Consider the following 15,874-nt stretch of genomic DNA (forward strand, 5'->3'; position numbering starts at 1 on the left):
CCGCCCCCAACCCCGCCACCGCCGGGCTCCCCTCGGCCCGGGGGAGTGCGGGGAGTGCGGCTCTGCAGCCCCGGGAAGGGTCTCGCCCCCCCGCCCGGTGGCCGCGGTCCGGAGTTGCCGGTTCCAGCAGCGGCTGGGAAAAGGTCACCTGAGTTGTCGCCCCGCTTTGCCCGGAGAGGCGCCGGCCGGCGCCAGCGGGGAAGTTCTCAGGGAGCCTTTTAAAGGCCTCCCGGCGCGGGATGTCACCTCCGGTAGCCGAGGAAGGGCTTTTCCGCTTTCTCCACGCGCCTGCATCCGCACATTTTCAAATCAGCGCACCCGAGGCGCTTAACTTAATTTTTCCCTCAAAAAGTGAGCTTTTAGCAAAACATTCCCTTCCATCGTGGTCTGCATTACCTCCAAGAGGTGAAACAGTGGAAGTTTGCCCACTAGCTCTTCCCAATTTCCTGTAGTGTCTTCACTTACTAAATGCCCCCTCAGAATCACAGAATCGCCAAGTTTGGAAAAGACTTCCAAGATAATTCATAATTCAATGGTCCAACATTCGGCCGAACACCACCCTGGCCCCTGAACTTCAGCCGCGTTGCCAACATGGACCCTTAATTGATATTTAATAAAAATAAATATTTAATAAAAATATAAATATAAAAATAGATAAATATAAATTTTTATATGAATATAAAAATAGATAATTAATAAAAATATTTAATAAAATAATTAATAAAAATAAAATAAATAAAAGATAAAAATGCCCCAGCCTGCCCAGCACCCCCAGCCGTGCCCCGTCTCCCCACGTTTCATTCCCAGACACGCCTTTCCCAAGCAGCGCTCCCGGCAGGCAGCGTGTCCGGGCTGACACTGCTGACTCAGGCAGATAAGGATCCTTTTCCTTGGGAACCTTCCGCATTTCCATCTCTAGCAGGTACCTGAACAAGTTGCTCTGTCAAATCCTCAGCTCCGCCTAAAGGTGCCCCTGCTCTGACCCCTGGTCAATCAGAGTGAATGGCTGAAGTGCAATACTGTTGCATGTTAAATAAGGGCATCTTCCATTCTGGGCATGTTTTCCATCAAAGGAGCAAATTCTCTGCTCTGTTCGGGGCTGAAAAAGCCTTGATTATCCTACTGAATGCAATTTTGGGCGCTGCACCTTAGGAAAGACACCACATGGAGAGAATCCATAGAAAAAGGGGTAACAAAATCTGGTCAGAAAAAATGTGTCCTTCTTTGTAGAAGAAGAAACCTCTGTAGGTTGACTTTTGTTTTGTCACAGGGAAGAGTAGGGGAAGAGGACATGGTAGTGGTGACCTGATACACAAAAGGTCACAGAAGATTGTTCTTCTTCTGTAGAGAGGATAACGAACCTTTTAGGAAATATTAAATTTAATCTAGAAAATTGGGGATCAATGAATTTTGTGGTAAGGAAATCCTACCATAGCTTACCCAGTGGTACTGGAGTCTTTTTAACAGATGAGAAAGATTTTTGTTTAGCAAGTCTCTTAGTCTTGCATTTGTGCTCAGCATCCAAGACCTAAAAGCCTTTCCAAGTCTTCATTATGGTCTTTCCAGCCCAGGCAGGAGATGGGGTTGCCTGGAAAATTTCATGTTCTTCTTCAGAACTTTAGCACTCTTCAAAAAGTCACCCAAATGATCAGTTCTGCTAATGTGGACTGCTCTTAAGGAGTCAGCCAGCAATGTCCAGCTCTGTGCACAGGGTGAAGCAGGTAAAAGCTGTGCTAAACATGCCCTGGCCATGACATGTGTAGCAGCACCTTGCTGGCTGGGTGAGGCAGGTCCTCAAGGAGAAGCAGGGAGAAACACAAATCTCTCCGTACTGTAGAGTTCATCTCCAGTCTTCTGGAGCATCTTCTGTGGTTTTCCTCTGCCACAGTCCCTGCCATCTTCAACTAACTACCCATCCTGCAGGGTGCTCCATGCCAGGAGTCACTGCCTCATGAAGAACTGAGGCACATCCAAGGGCCAAAGCAGGGAAGAGGCTGAGGAACAAGAACAGCAGGTGAAGGGTGAAGGAAAAGTCCAGATATAAAGAAAAGTGCAGTCAGGCAGTCAATGTGTTTATAGTTCAGAGTAAAGATTTCATTTTTTATATGTATGGAAATGGTAGCACTTCATTGGTTTCAAGGATCCTGCAAGATGGAGAGAAGAAACATGGGCCATGATGTTACAGCATAAGGAAAGAAAGCAATAAATAAAAATAAAACACAGCAAAATGAGAAATGCAAAAATAGAGAGTCCTTAGAGCAGACCTTTAAAGAGAAAGAACAGCAAAAACTAAAGTATAAAAAGAGCCATGTAGATGCCATGTAGTAGACTAGCCAGGATCTCAGGAGCAGAAATAAAGCACAAACTGAGGGAGTAAAACAGGCAGTGCGTGGTGCACTTTAGAATTCACTTTCATGTATTGGTTCTTTCATCTAATTTTCTAGTAGCTCATTACTCTGCCAAGATTGCAAGTCAAGAAGTTGTAATAAAGTAAAGCTAAACAATTAACAGTTAAACCCTATCTTGCTTCTTTGTGTGTTGTTTTTCATTTTGATGGAAAGGGTCTGGCCTATGCATAAGAAAGGTTAGAAGTCTCCAAGAAGCAGGGAATACACTGTTAAACTCAGAAGGACACTTCAACTGAACTGCAATAAACCCAGAAAAGCAACATCTATTTTTACCTAAGAATAGAAAATAAATCCTTACCACAGATTTTTGTCTGTAGCCAGATGTTAAAAGCTAGTCCCAAAATTGCACACGAACCAAATGGGATGGCCAGGAGACAGGGTCGATATCATCTGAATGGGAGGGTCATTTGTTCCTGTCTTCTGGAAGTGGAGTTTGCTGTGACTGTGGGGTGGCTGGTGGAAAATCTTCAAATAGAAAGCATGGAGTTCCTCTGAACAGTAACTTTGCTGTCCATAAACTGAAATCTGCAGAAAACACTGTGGGAGAAGGGATGTGTTTTTTTTTTCTTAAAATACAATTCTGTGGCAGATATTTCAGTTTGCAATGGGACCTGTTAAATGTGCAATTCACTTGCTGGAGGTAATGGAAGGAACCTGAAGAAAGTGGAAATTAAAACATACATAAGTGTACAGAGAGCTTCATAAAGGAAGCTAATTGCAGGCCCAAAGACTTCTGTTGGTCTATAAAGAATAAATTGATGCCTAAAGGGATGTCATCATCCAGGTATGTGTTGCGGAGAAAATACCCTGCAGAACTCAAAGGCTTAGGAGATACTATAATTAAGGCTGGTATGCAGCTGTGATTTATCTTTCTTTGTGAATATGGTTCTATGGTACTATCCTGCTATCCTTGTGAATATGGTCTTTATCTGTGTGATGATAAGCAATTTTACTCACGCAGTGTCATTTAGGGAAAAAGCTGCATTTGTCCTGAAAATAGTGTGTAATGAGAATTGCTTTCTTTGGGATTTTGAATTGTTGCAGTGGAAGCATTAACAAAAGCTTTGCCTAGATGTTAAAATGTTTAAATCTGACTTGAAGACCTGGATTCCAATATGACTTCTCCCATGAAGAAGATTCTGGACAATATTACAATGGAGACTGCAAAGCATTCCTAAGTGAAAACTCTCTCCAAGAAATCTTGTAATAGGAATAGACAGTAAATCAATGTATTGCCCTGCTTATGGAACAATTATGAGGGCAGTAAACACTCAACAGCTAGTTACTCCATGAGATGTGCCCATCCTTTGTACTAAATGAAAAACTGTGCAGGAAAAACATGCAGATAATAAAAGACCACATCATTGTGCATACATGTGAGGGGTGGAACTGACATAGTACAAACCCCTCCCAGTTTGCTAATTATTAAACTTTAAGTAATTAATTTCCAACATTTTGGAGCTTGATTTCACAAACATGCAAGGAAGAGTTGAGAAGGGATGGATGAGATTGTTCTCAATACCAGACATCTGGAACACAACCTGCATGACAGCAAAGGGACATCTGGAGAGAATACTGAGACTGATGGGATGTGTGTTTCCTGTTGTCACTGAAAGTGTGACATCCCATAATCCAGGTCATTAAAGAAGATGTTAAACCAGACACCACTAATGATTGACCTCCAGCTGGACATTGTGCTCTGGATGAGAACCCTCTGGGCCTCACAGTTCAGTCAGTTTTCATTCCACTTCACTACCCACTTAACACAGCCTACACTTCATCCATTTTTTTCATGAGTGTGTTACTGGAGACTCTGTCAAAGGCCTTAATGAAGCCAAGATAAATATCATACAGTGCTTCATCCTCATCCACTGAACTAGTCTTACTGCAGAAGGGTATCATGTTGGTCAAGCCTGTCCTTATCTTCATAAATCCAAACTGACTACTCCAAATCATCTTTCTGTATTTGGAAATGGTTTCTGGGATAATTTGTTCCATTACCTTCTTTTTAGGGACTGAGGTGAGGCTGACAGACCCGTAGTTCCTCAATCCTTCTTGCCCTTCTGAAAGACAGAATTGAGAATTAGTTTTTTCTCATTGTCAGGAACCTCTCCCAGTCTCCATGACTTTTCACAGATTATCAATGGTGGCCTCGCAGTGACATTGGCCAGCTCCCTCTGCATTTGTTGGTACATCCTGTCAGATCCCATGAACCTGTATATATTTGTTTAGATGTTCCCCAACTTGGTTCTCCTCTACCTAGAGTAAATCCTCTTTGTTCAAGACCTTCCCACTGGTGTCTCAGAAAGCTGAGATTCTTGAAGGCAAATCTTGCCAGTAAAGTCTGAGGCATTCTGTAGGAAGGCATTCTGTACCTCATCTTGTTCCCTGTCCTTTGTTATTAAGTCCCTTTCTCCTTTGAGCAGTGGGCCCATATTTTCCCTCATTTTTCCCTTTGCTGTTGATGTACTTAGAAAAGCTCTTCTTCTTGCCTTCCACATTCCTCTCCAGATTCAACTTCACAAGGGCTTCCACTTTCCTAAGCCCCTCCATGAATGCTTGGACAGCATCTCCATATTATTGTCAGGCCACTTGTCACTGCTTCCATCTCTTACATTTTTCCTTTGAGTTTTGTCAGGAGCTCCCTGTTCATCTATACCAGCCTCTTGTTGCCTTTGCTTGATTTCTGGCTCATTAGTGTGGGACCATCTTAACGGTGGAGGAGGTCATCCCTGAAAAGCAACTGATCTTCTGGTCACCTCTCCAGGACAATCTCCCATGGGATTCTTCCAGTCAGATAACTGAAAAAGCCAAAGTCTCTTCTCTTTCAGTCTGGATTGTGATGCTATTTTTTGCTCCCTTCACTGATGATTGCCATTCTAGAATGACATCTTCTGAATTTCTCCTAAACACTTGTGAGCTGATATGTTTTGTATGTTTTACTTTCAGGGGAAAAAAAATCAGAAAATTTGTATATAGATTTATTCTTGATCAGATTTCAAGACTTTGCTTCAATGAAAAGTCTGTCAGATTTATTTAAAGACAGCTCATTTTCCTTTGCCTTGATTCTCAAGCGGTTTCTGTGTGACATTTCAGACCAAATTATTTAGCTTTTAAAAGGTGACAGAAGGTTGAAAACCTGTGTCTCAGAATAAGAAATGCTGGATAACTTTAAGTATAGGCACATACACCCTCCCAGAGAATAATATACAGGCATCCCTTCTAGGGAGCCTTTTGAGAAAAAACATAAATAAAAATCTGAGCAATTTCATGAATCATATCTACACTTCTGGGATTATTAATATTATATTTTCTATGATATAGACCAAATTTTAAAAAACAGAGAAATTAAACGAAAACTAAATTGACTTCCTTAATCTGTAAATTCTCCTAAGAATGTGATCTGAGAATTTAGAAGTGAAATGACTGTTATGAGCAGCATGTGATCTAGTTACTGCATGTCATTAACTAAGAGTTTCTGGAAGAATTTAAAGGATTATTATCCCTTCATTTTTAAAAGGCATCAACCTTGAAATGTCACTTTGCCATAAAATTATTTATACACGAACACAATTATTTTACTAATGAGACATCTCTTCTATTTCAGTGGCTTCAGAGAAAGCAGGGGACCACCTAACTAGAGCAAGGACATACAGTTACAGAGTGTCGTTTGGTAGCATCTCCTCATTATTCCTGTGTAACATCCATTAAAGCTAAATATCAAAAGAACTGTATGGTGAGAAATGATTTCCTGGTTCAGATGGGTTTACTTGTCAGGGTTAATGATTTTTTTTAAATCCTAGGCAAAGTTATCGCTATCTGTTGATATTCCAAAATAATTTCAATTCTTTGCATGTAGCCATATATTTGTGTTAAAAAAAACCCTGTATACATCTAAAAACTTATCAATGTCTTCCTTTTCTATACTTCATTATCTACATACATGGGTAAACATATAGTTTTGATTTGTAGCATGTGTTGCTTATGAAAATAAAACAAAAATCATGCATGCATTATAAATTCTGCATGTCAGCATAGTTCTGCTTTGGGGAGGATTTTAGTGAGGAATGTTGAGCCTGACCATCTGCTTGATGTGAGGGAAGGGCACCATGCCTATCATGGAAAGACAGAACATACACTTGACCTTGTGCAGGCCAGTTATCACAAGGTGACTTTAAGTGTCTGTGTGTTGCAGGATTAGGGGATTGGCTGCTTGCTAGACTGCTCGTCCTTCTGTTGCAACTTTCTGCCTTTCCCTTTGCGAGATTACTGCACACCTCACAGTTCTTGCCCTCTGAGAACATGGCCCAGCACACGGGGGTTTCACTGGGAGTAAGAAGAGACATCGGGTCTGCTCCTCTCTGTGCAGTTCCAATCCCTTTTATCAATTCAGTCCAACTCTGCATAAAGAGTTAGTGTCCACAGTAGTCTCCTGCACCATGTCCTGACACAGTAATCAATTGAAACCTTGTTCCTCTTGATCAAGTGCTATTTAAAACACAAAGCAATTTAATGTAAAGCTGCTCTCTAGTCATCTAACCTCTTAAGTCTACTCCTCAGACCTTCAATCTTTTAGTTGTTTCAGCCTTTGTGTAACTGAACCGTTTGCCTCCCAACAGAACAAACAATCCCCTTGCAATAATCAAGCCTAAACAACTGTTTGGAAAAAGACTCTGCACCCAGAGGGGATTGCTTCACCTCAGCTCCTTGGCCTCTAGAGTTTGTAATGTCTGTGGGACAGCTGCTCATGCAGGCACTGAACCTCTCATGCTCTCAACTTCACAAGAACAACTGGTTTCCAAAAGTTTTTGAGATCAGGTATATAATACTGACAATATATGATTTGTTATTTTTTGTGTATTTTTGTATCAAATGTTTTTGTTTTAAAGAACAAGTTGTTTAGTGACTTTCAGGGTGACTTACAGTTTCAGGGCATTCTGATTAGGAATCAGTTTCAAACTTCTGGAGTTTTCTTCAGTTTTCCACACTAGACCAAGGGCTTCAGTCCAGGTTTTTGGTTCAGTTACTTTGTTGAGGATTTGCTCTGACAGTGGTCTGGCTGGCAGTGGAACAAGTCCCTTGGAGTGTGCACTTTCCTAGGGCAGAGAGACATGTTTGAACCCATGTTCCAAAGTAAGCAGAGCACAAATTTGAACCCAGGCCTCTGATATCCTTTGCTGTGGGCAACCAATCCGAGAAAACTACAATTTCTGCTCAGTAACTTTCTGTGAAGAAGTGGAGTAAGAGCTTCTCTGAAGCTTCCTGCTCATTTTGTTGGGTTGTTTCGGCTTTTTTAAAATTTTTTTTTAATTTTTTTTCAATTTTTAAAAATTTTTTTAGAATGTAAGGCCAGTTCTTAACTTTGAGTGCCTTTTTCTCTCCACTCAGTGGATAGCAGGAGCTTGAGTGTTTTATTCAGACCTGGAGGTTTCACTAGGAGGCCAGGAATGTTGGCTGAGCACACAGCTGCCTGGTGGGAGCCCAGGCTGAGGGTGAGCTTAGGCTGCAGGCAGAGGATGAGGCAGAGCACCAATGGCAAAGTGGCTGGAGGACTGTTTCCTTCCCTGAGTCAGGACCTACAAGACAGGCGCCACAATGCTCAGTTCATATCCCCTCCAGCTCGAAATTACCCCCAATTAGAGGATACACGAGCAGAACTACTTTACTAGGGCTCTGTCTCTTCTCTAACCAGACTTTCATCTCTGTGTACACAAGGTCTCCTTTATCCTTCTTTAACTTATAAGTGGGCTTATTGTAGGAAAGTTATACTAGTGGAACATCTTAATTCAATCCAGGTTTGTTAAGTCGCTTTTCCACATTCATCCAGATCAGATAAATCGCATGCTGTATTTACTTTTTTGAGTAGTTGCCTAAAATGTCCAGGCACTGAGGCTGTTTCTCATAATGTGCTGACTTTTGGAATGAACTCTTTATTTACAGGCTTTGGCAAAATGGTTAGATTTATTATTTATTAACCAGAAGACCAACAACCATTTCTCTTAGAAAGGTGCAGAGTTGCAGGGAGCATACTTTGCTATTAGAATTACAAGTTTTGTTCTGGATTTTTTTCATAATTCATATTATCTGTCACTTAATGTAGAAATTACCTTTTTTAGAGAAGGAAATTCTGTCAGTCCTTCTCTTTTGCTTTTGAACTTCCCTAACATTTCAGAAAATTCTCTTCGCATAAAAAAATATTTTTAAAGTTTACCTTGAGATTACAGTTAGATTTTTCTGTGCCTTGTGGAAAGACATTTCTTTACTGTAGTATTAATCTTCTTTCTGAAATAAATCCATTTTTCACCTCACAGTGGGTTTCTATAAGTAAAGTTATGCTCATAATTATCTTCCTCTTTTGTATGCCTGTATAAAATATCAGTTAAATATTTTCTTTGGTTTGAATTGATTTGCCAATATGGCTTTTGCACGAATATGGCCTTACTTCTCTAATACCTGGCAGCTTGTCCAAAATCTCAGACTTCATCATCACAGGAGTGCAGCTGCGAGAAATGCACTTTGGAGGCATCAGAAGTATTTACAACAAATACTTTCAAATAATACTTCAATATTATTTCAGCACATAAGGGCTTCAGAAACTCATTCTGTTTAGCCTACAGTAGAAACCAAGTTAGCAAGACCCCAAGGTTTCTACATGTGATAAGAACTACTCCTGTGGGACTTTTTTCTGTCTTCTCTGCTGTTAATGTGTCATGATGCTTATGAGGACATTTGGGAATTCCTGTTTTCTGACTTCTGGCCTTTTGCTTTGTCTAGAGCTGTTCAAATTAGGTACCTCTTGGAGACACATGAGCATGGGGTGCAGGCAGAGCAATTCAGTGTTGCTCCAACAATTCGGGCTTGAGCACTGACCTTGAAAGCCTCTGCTCTGGGGCTGTAGTTACATGCACAACTTGAGCGGGCAAAAGCTGTCACTGCCAACAGCAGAAACAGTCCTGCCTTTCACTTATCAATTGTTCCTGTTCCTGTGCTACCCCTCCCTTTGCTTGTGGCTGGGGAACTGATCTGAGTTAGAGCCAACTTTTAGTTGGGCTGGGTTAGCCTTAGCTTGTATCGGTTCCTGATCTGTTTCACTGTAGTGCTGAAGAGAATTTTTCTCGTGCCAACACAAGGACGGAAACAACATGGAGATAGGGATGATCCAGGTGCCTGGAAAAAAAAAGGGAGCTGAGATGACAGCCGCTAAAAGAGTTAATGAAACTCCAGACTTTTTCTCAACTGTGCTTTGCAGGAGTTCAGTTAATGAGGCCAACGAGTTTCATTTTTGCTGTCTTACCACATTCCTCATCCGTTTCTGTACGACAGGTGACTCACACAACTTCCCATCCCATTCCTCTGGGCTTGCCTTGCCTACCACTCCTGCTTTCCAGAGCGGGACTCTGGGAGCACCGAGCTCGGTGGAGCCGTGCGTGTCCCAGCCGCCCGCATCCCAGGCAGGAGAGTGGAGTCTGGTGGCCAGAGAGGAAACTGCAGCCAGCGAGAGCTCACCTGCCGCCGCAGGGCTGAGCAAACAGCTCCTGCTCCACCTGCACCACAGCCCGGCACAGGTTTCCTCTTGGCTGAGCCACAGCTGGGCGAGCTGCTCAACACTGCACTAACAGCAGTCTCGGTTCTCTGTGGAAGGGATCTTAGACATGATGTAGCAGAGCTGATGCATTCTCTTTTTGCTGTGGCCCTGGGCTGCATTTGGTTTGCTTGAGTGCAGCTGCAAAGTCAAGTTTCCTCAGAGCTGGCACTAAAAGCTGATGTAGCAGAGATCAGTTTGTATTGTCTCACTCTCCAGGACTCTTTTGCATAAAATGCATACAGGGGTGATACCATCTGCCCCCAAACTCGAGGGAAGAACCAGCTGCAGATGCAGCTGGAAGAACCAGCTCCAGAAGCAGCTGTCGATCGATCTCTTGCTCTCAGCTTTAATATACACCTGTCCCTGGCAAGGCCCTGTCTGCCTCCTTTTCTTATTATTTACTTAGATTGGCTTTTCTCAGAACCTCCTCCCACCAAACCATGCCATTTCCTGCCACCAATTCATTGCACTTGACTTAGCTTTGATCTCACCAGTCTTTGACTTTTTAAAATAAATCTCTTTATAACCAACTATCATTGCACTCCATGGTTACCATTGCAAGAATAAGGATCATAAATATTAGAATAGTTGGGTGTTGAGGTTGTGATTGATAGTGGTGAGCTGGGAAAGACTGAGTAATATCACAGAGGTGGGCAAATCTCTCTCCCTTTCTTTGGAGAACTTCCATATGCACAAGTAGGGATGCAATAGTGTGGCTGCCAAAGTCTTCTAGAAAGATGAAGTTCATAGAATGGACAGTTGTGAGATGGGACACTAATGTAAATTGTTCTGTACCTCTAGTAGGGAGCAGTGTCTAATGAGATGCACTCGTTCCCCACAAGGAAAATCTCTTGTCAGGTTTTCAGGTCCCTCTGTGTCCCCATGTTTTAGCACAATCTCATCATGCATAAAGAATTTAGGATTCAATTCTCAAAGTGATCAATCTTGCTATGCATGTGTAAAAAACCCCAAAGAGATTCAAATCCATGAGAATCTCATTAGCCAGACATCAATATTCTGAGACTAAAGAAAGTAGCTGTTGGAAAAAGCATATAGTTGCAAAGCATATTATTATTTATAAATGTTTATAAATGGGAAATGGTTCTCTGATTCTAGCTCTTTTATTCTTTTAGGTTTTTTTAAAGGATCTTCTTTTTAAATGAGAACAAAGATAATTTGTGTCTCATATTTAAACTCTGAACTTAGCAGAATAGAAAATAAAAGCTTATGCTCTGTTTTTCATAAACAATTTATCATTTTAATTTCAGAATATTGTATGACGCAGGTTAGGTTAGCTGTGCTGGGGTATAAATGCATCCTTGTTTTGGTCCTTAATTCACTTTTATGTCTGACTCATCTGGGAAGATCTTGTCTTTCTGGGAAAGAGATGGCAGCAAATCAGCTGGGAAACGAACAGATTTCTTCAGATCTCACATTCTTCTGATTTTGCAGAATGCCATTTCTGAGCTTGTGAGACAGATGGGAAACCTTAAGAGCCTGGAAACTTTGGAGACTGTTGCACTGAGATTTCTGAGATCTTCATGAACTAGTCAACCACTTCATCAATGTTATATCAAATGTCTCTTTGCATTCCAGGAATCACCATGGGTAAATGTGTAATCTCTCAGAAATACAAGAAATCTCATTTTTGAGATAAAGGGCAGCAAAAACAACAGGATAATTATGTACTCCTGATTTACCCAATGGGGCAGCACTACTAGAACGCAAAAAGCCTTGCAAACTTTATAAAATGTGCTGTCTTAATATTACTTCCTTGATCTCAGGGCTGCCAGAAAGGGTGACATGCTGCTGCACAATGAGCCAAGCTTTATGTACAGGTGCTTTACTATTTCACATGCTGATGCTAGAAGATGCTGGTGTTAATTTAGCAGAGGGTTGTAGAAGCAGAGAAGGCTGCCAGGTCATGTGGTTGTGCAGGTCATTCTCCTCCTTGGAGCTGAACTATTGCCTGACTAGATCAAGTCAGATGTGACCTTGAAATGGAAGTGTCATGAGAGAAAGAAAGAACAATCCCCTGATTATTAACTTCCCAATAATAAATTGTAGATTTTGTTTTTCTTCCACATGCAGTGGTCAGAACCTTACCCACACACACTTCCTCAGATCACTTACAGCTGTCTGTTCCCTTCCAATTTATAAAGCTCTACTCGCTGACCAAAATACCTCCATGCAAAATAACAACAAACAAGCAAAAAGATACATATCCAAGTTTTCTCAGCTGTTTCTCAGAATCCCTTTCCCACTGCCAGTTGAATATAATTTTAAATTATTGTGTACTTAAGGAACCAAGGATTTCTACTGAGACAGTACTTAGAAACTTAATAACTAAGTGCTAATTAAGCTTTTTTAGGAACTAGGTTTCCTTAGTGGTGCCTATTCAGGCTGACTGTGACTTAAACAAAATCGGCTGTGCTAGTACAAGTATGAGGTCAGTGAAGAATTCTGTGAATACTGATTTCACAGGAATGACAGCAGAGTATGTTAATAATGTGAATGCTGAGCAATACAGCATGCTTCTGCCTGCTGTTGAGGCTCTTTGTCTAAACCAGGGCTGTCTGTTTCAAGTGCATCTTCTTGTGCTCATTGAAATTATAACAAGTTAAAACTGTTCCTGCACCTGCTCACTCCTAGCTGTCTGAAGACAATGTTAAAATGAAGTGACCCTTCATACAGAGTTAACTGGTTGCATCAAACTGACATACAAGCATTAATGGTTTCAATTGGGATGTAAATGAGAGGAATAGCACAAGTAACCCTGCTGTTACAAGATATGGAATGAGGCGCAGGCTAAGGAACAAAAATCATGCTGTCTTCTGAATGTTGATATTTCCTCATCTTTTGTTTCACCAGGACCCATTTACGTTCAGATGATGCATATCTGGAGATCTTTTGGCACCAAGTGTGCAGTGTTAACTGTCTGGGCAGGGTACATTTAGAAAACAAGGGTTGGACGGTGTTGGGAAAGGAAGTGGGTTTTTTTCTTTCCCTTCCCCAGCTGGCTGGAGATGGGCCCGAAGAAGGTAGGATGAGATGAGTGAGTGTGTCGTTTCAATGTTCTATACTCATAAAATGTTCTGTTGTGTATTTTTTTCCCCCTGGGTTTTGTCTAACTTACAGTTTTGCTGAGGAAGAGCCTAATTTTTGTGTGCTACTGAATCATGTGGTGTTGCATCTTAGGCCTGAATTAATAAAATCACCTAATTCATGCTTTCCTTGTGTAAGAAAGGGAGAAATAAACTAAGAAATCTAGATGCAAAAATCTCAAGTGAGATTGTCTGTTCAGAGACTTTTGTGTAACCAAGAAATTAAAAAGCATTGGGGAACTCTTCTGGACCTTGGATTTTTAAATTTATTTATTTTAAAATTTTTAAATTATTTGAATAGTTGGTGGCATGTTTATGGTCCTGACTAATCATTATCCCAAATCAGGTCTGGGCATAGTTCAGGAATTATTGCAGGCCCAGGACCATTCCTAGTAAACCACTTGAATGTGGCCATTCTCTTTTGGAGGATATTATGGATTCTTAATTTTGAGTGATATCTCCTACTAGTTCTTTCAATGAGTCCTATTTTATTAGAATACTACACTTCAGTTCTTGGAAAGAAATTTAAATTATATTTTAATATCAGAAGAGATGGAACATTCCCCACTTTCTGGACAATTTATTCCTCTAAATCATTTGTTTTGAAGTACATGGCTCCAATTTCCAGTCATTGATTGTCATTTTAATTTTCTATTCAGTACTTCTTTCTTCAGAAGACACTTATACACTATAATCAAACATGACTTTTATAACAGATTGTGTTTTTCAGGTCTTTGTCCATAAGGCATTTTGTACAGCTCTATAATAAATACTGCTGCTCTCTTCCATATGAACACCCATTTTCAACATCCTTTTAAATAGTGATGGTTAATGAGGTTTTTCAGAGGATCATAGAATGGTTTGGGTTGGAAGAGATTTTAAACCCCTCTGCCATGGGCAGGGACACCTTCCACTAGCCCAGGTTGCTCAGAGCCCCATCCAACCTGGCCTTGAACACTTCCAGGGATGGGGCATCCACAGCTTTTCTGGGCAGCCTGTGCCAGCACCTCACCACCCTCACAGTAAAGAATTTCTGTCTGAAATCTGCTCTATTCCTTGTAAAAAGTCCCTCCCCACGTGTAGGCCCCTTCATTGTACTGGAAGGCTGCCATAAGCTCTGCAGTTGTGCAGATTTCTAGTGCTCTTCATTCTCAACTGTCTCTCCTTCCTACCATTCCTCCCTGCATTGTTTTCCAAGCCCTGCTGAACGTCAGCACTGCACTCACTGGAGGCTTTGTTCAGCTACAGTTCCCTGCAGTTCCTCCCAGAGTCACCACTGCCCAGTCTACAGCCTCCCCTGCTGCAGGCAGAGCCTATTCCTTGTTCAGCTGCAGGTTGTTTGAAAGGGTCCAGCTTATCCCAGAATGACTCAGAGCACTCTGTATGAGTGCCTGTCCCTTCAAATGACTGTAACCAGGCAAAACTTTGTTGTCCACAGATCTTGGGGGAAGTGGTACTTACAGCCTTGAAACCATTTTTCTTTCTTCATTTAATAGTACCCACAAATATAATAAAAACTTCAGACAAACAAGTCCCTGAAAAAAAAATCTTTCTGCCACAGCAATTCATTGACCTTTATTTCCATTTTTAAACATTTATTTCCTTTTTAATCTATGTTGGGTTGCTATATCTTCATCCTTTTTGCATTTATTAAACATTTATTTGAATACTGCCCATTTTTTTGTTAATATGGGTTTTTTCTTTAAAAAGCATTATTAATAAAATCATAAAATAACTGATTTGGAAAAGACCTCCAAGATCATCAAGTCCAGCCTTCATTCAGCATATATTTTAAGAGCTACTACAAATCAGATGCTTAATGGCATTCAAACTTCAGCATCATAATTTTTGGGGCAGATTTCTGGGGATATGGATGGTTCCTTAAGATAAAAAAAAGCCTTAACAAGGGAAAATCTTGAGCCACTTTCACTGTGAACTATAAGGGGAAAATGTCAAAATTGAGCTATCTGGTAATGAAAACAGTATTTGAAAATGCAGACAGTATTGTGGAGAAATTTTTGCCTTTTATAAAGTATTCATCTACTTCTAAAAAGCAATGTATTAGCAAGCAAAATCCCCATTATTTAATCTAAGAAACATTTGATGATTGTGATGATTGGGACTGTGATTATAAATCTAAAGTAAAGTAGAAGTTTAAAATTTTTCCCTCATGTGTTCTGGTATACCAGACCAGAGCCTTCCATGAAGTTCAATATTCTGAAGTTTCCCTAGGCCAAAGATGTATACATAGTTTATAGGGTCAAAATAAACAATTAGCACAAGTTTTAAAAGATGTCTAATGTGTTACTATGGGTTATTAGCCCAGCTGGTCAATAATTTGCTGAGAAGCCTGCTAACCACACAGAAGTTCCTAATGTTATGCCCCTGACTATGGATAACATTCAACATTCATGGATAATATACAACATTCAGTGCAAGCTGTTTACAAGAGACTTTACACTTTAGCTGTTAAATAGGCCCTTGAAATATTTGCTCGGAGTAATAAGTATTTTCCAGACTGTAGTTTCCAGCTTTTCCTGTTCACAGTCTTGAATTCCGACATGAACTTCAAGTGCTAGAAGGTGTTCAGTGCTACTTCTCAGCCCTAAGTAACTGGGGCTATCTCCTGAGTTACAGAAATTTGCACTGGTTAAGCTGCAAGCAAAACAATCTTCAAGTGCAGTCACATACTTAGGAAATAATTGCTGGTCGTTCTTTATAGCTGTGGAGAAGTAGCTGGGTTTTCCTTGTGCTTGGGCTTCTCAGCCTGAGGAACC

This window comes from Zosterops lateralis (genome assembly GCF_965231275.1).
Source record: "Zosterops lateralis genome assembly, chromosome: 1".
NCBI classification, from domain to species: domain Eukaryota; kingdom Metazoa; phylum Chordata; class Aves; order Passeriformes; family Zosteropidae; genus Zosterops; species Zosterops lateralis.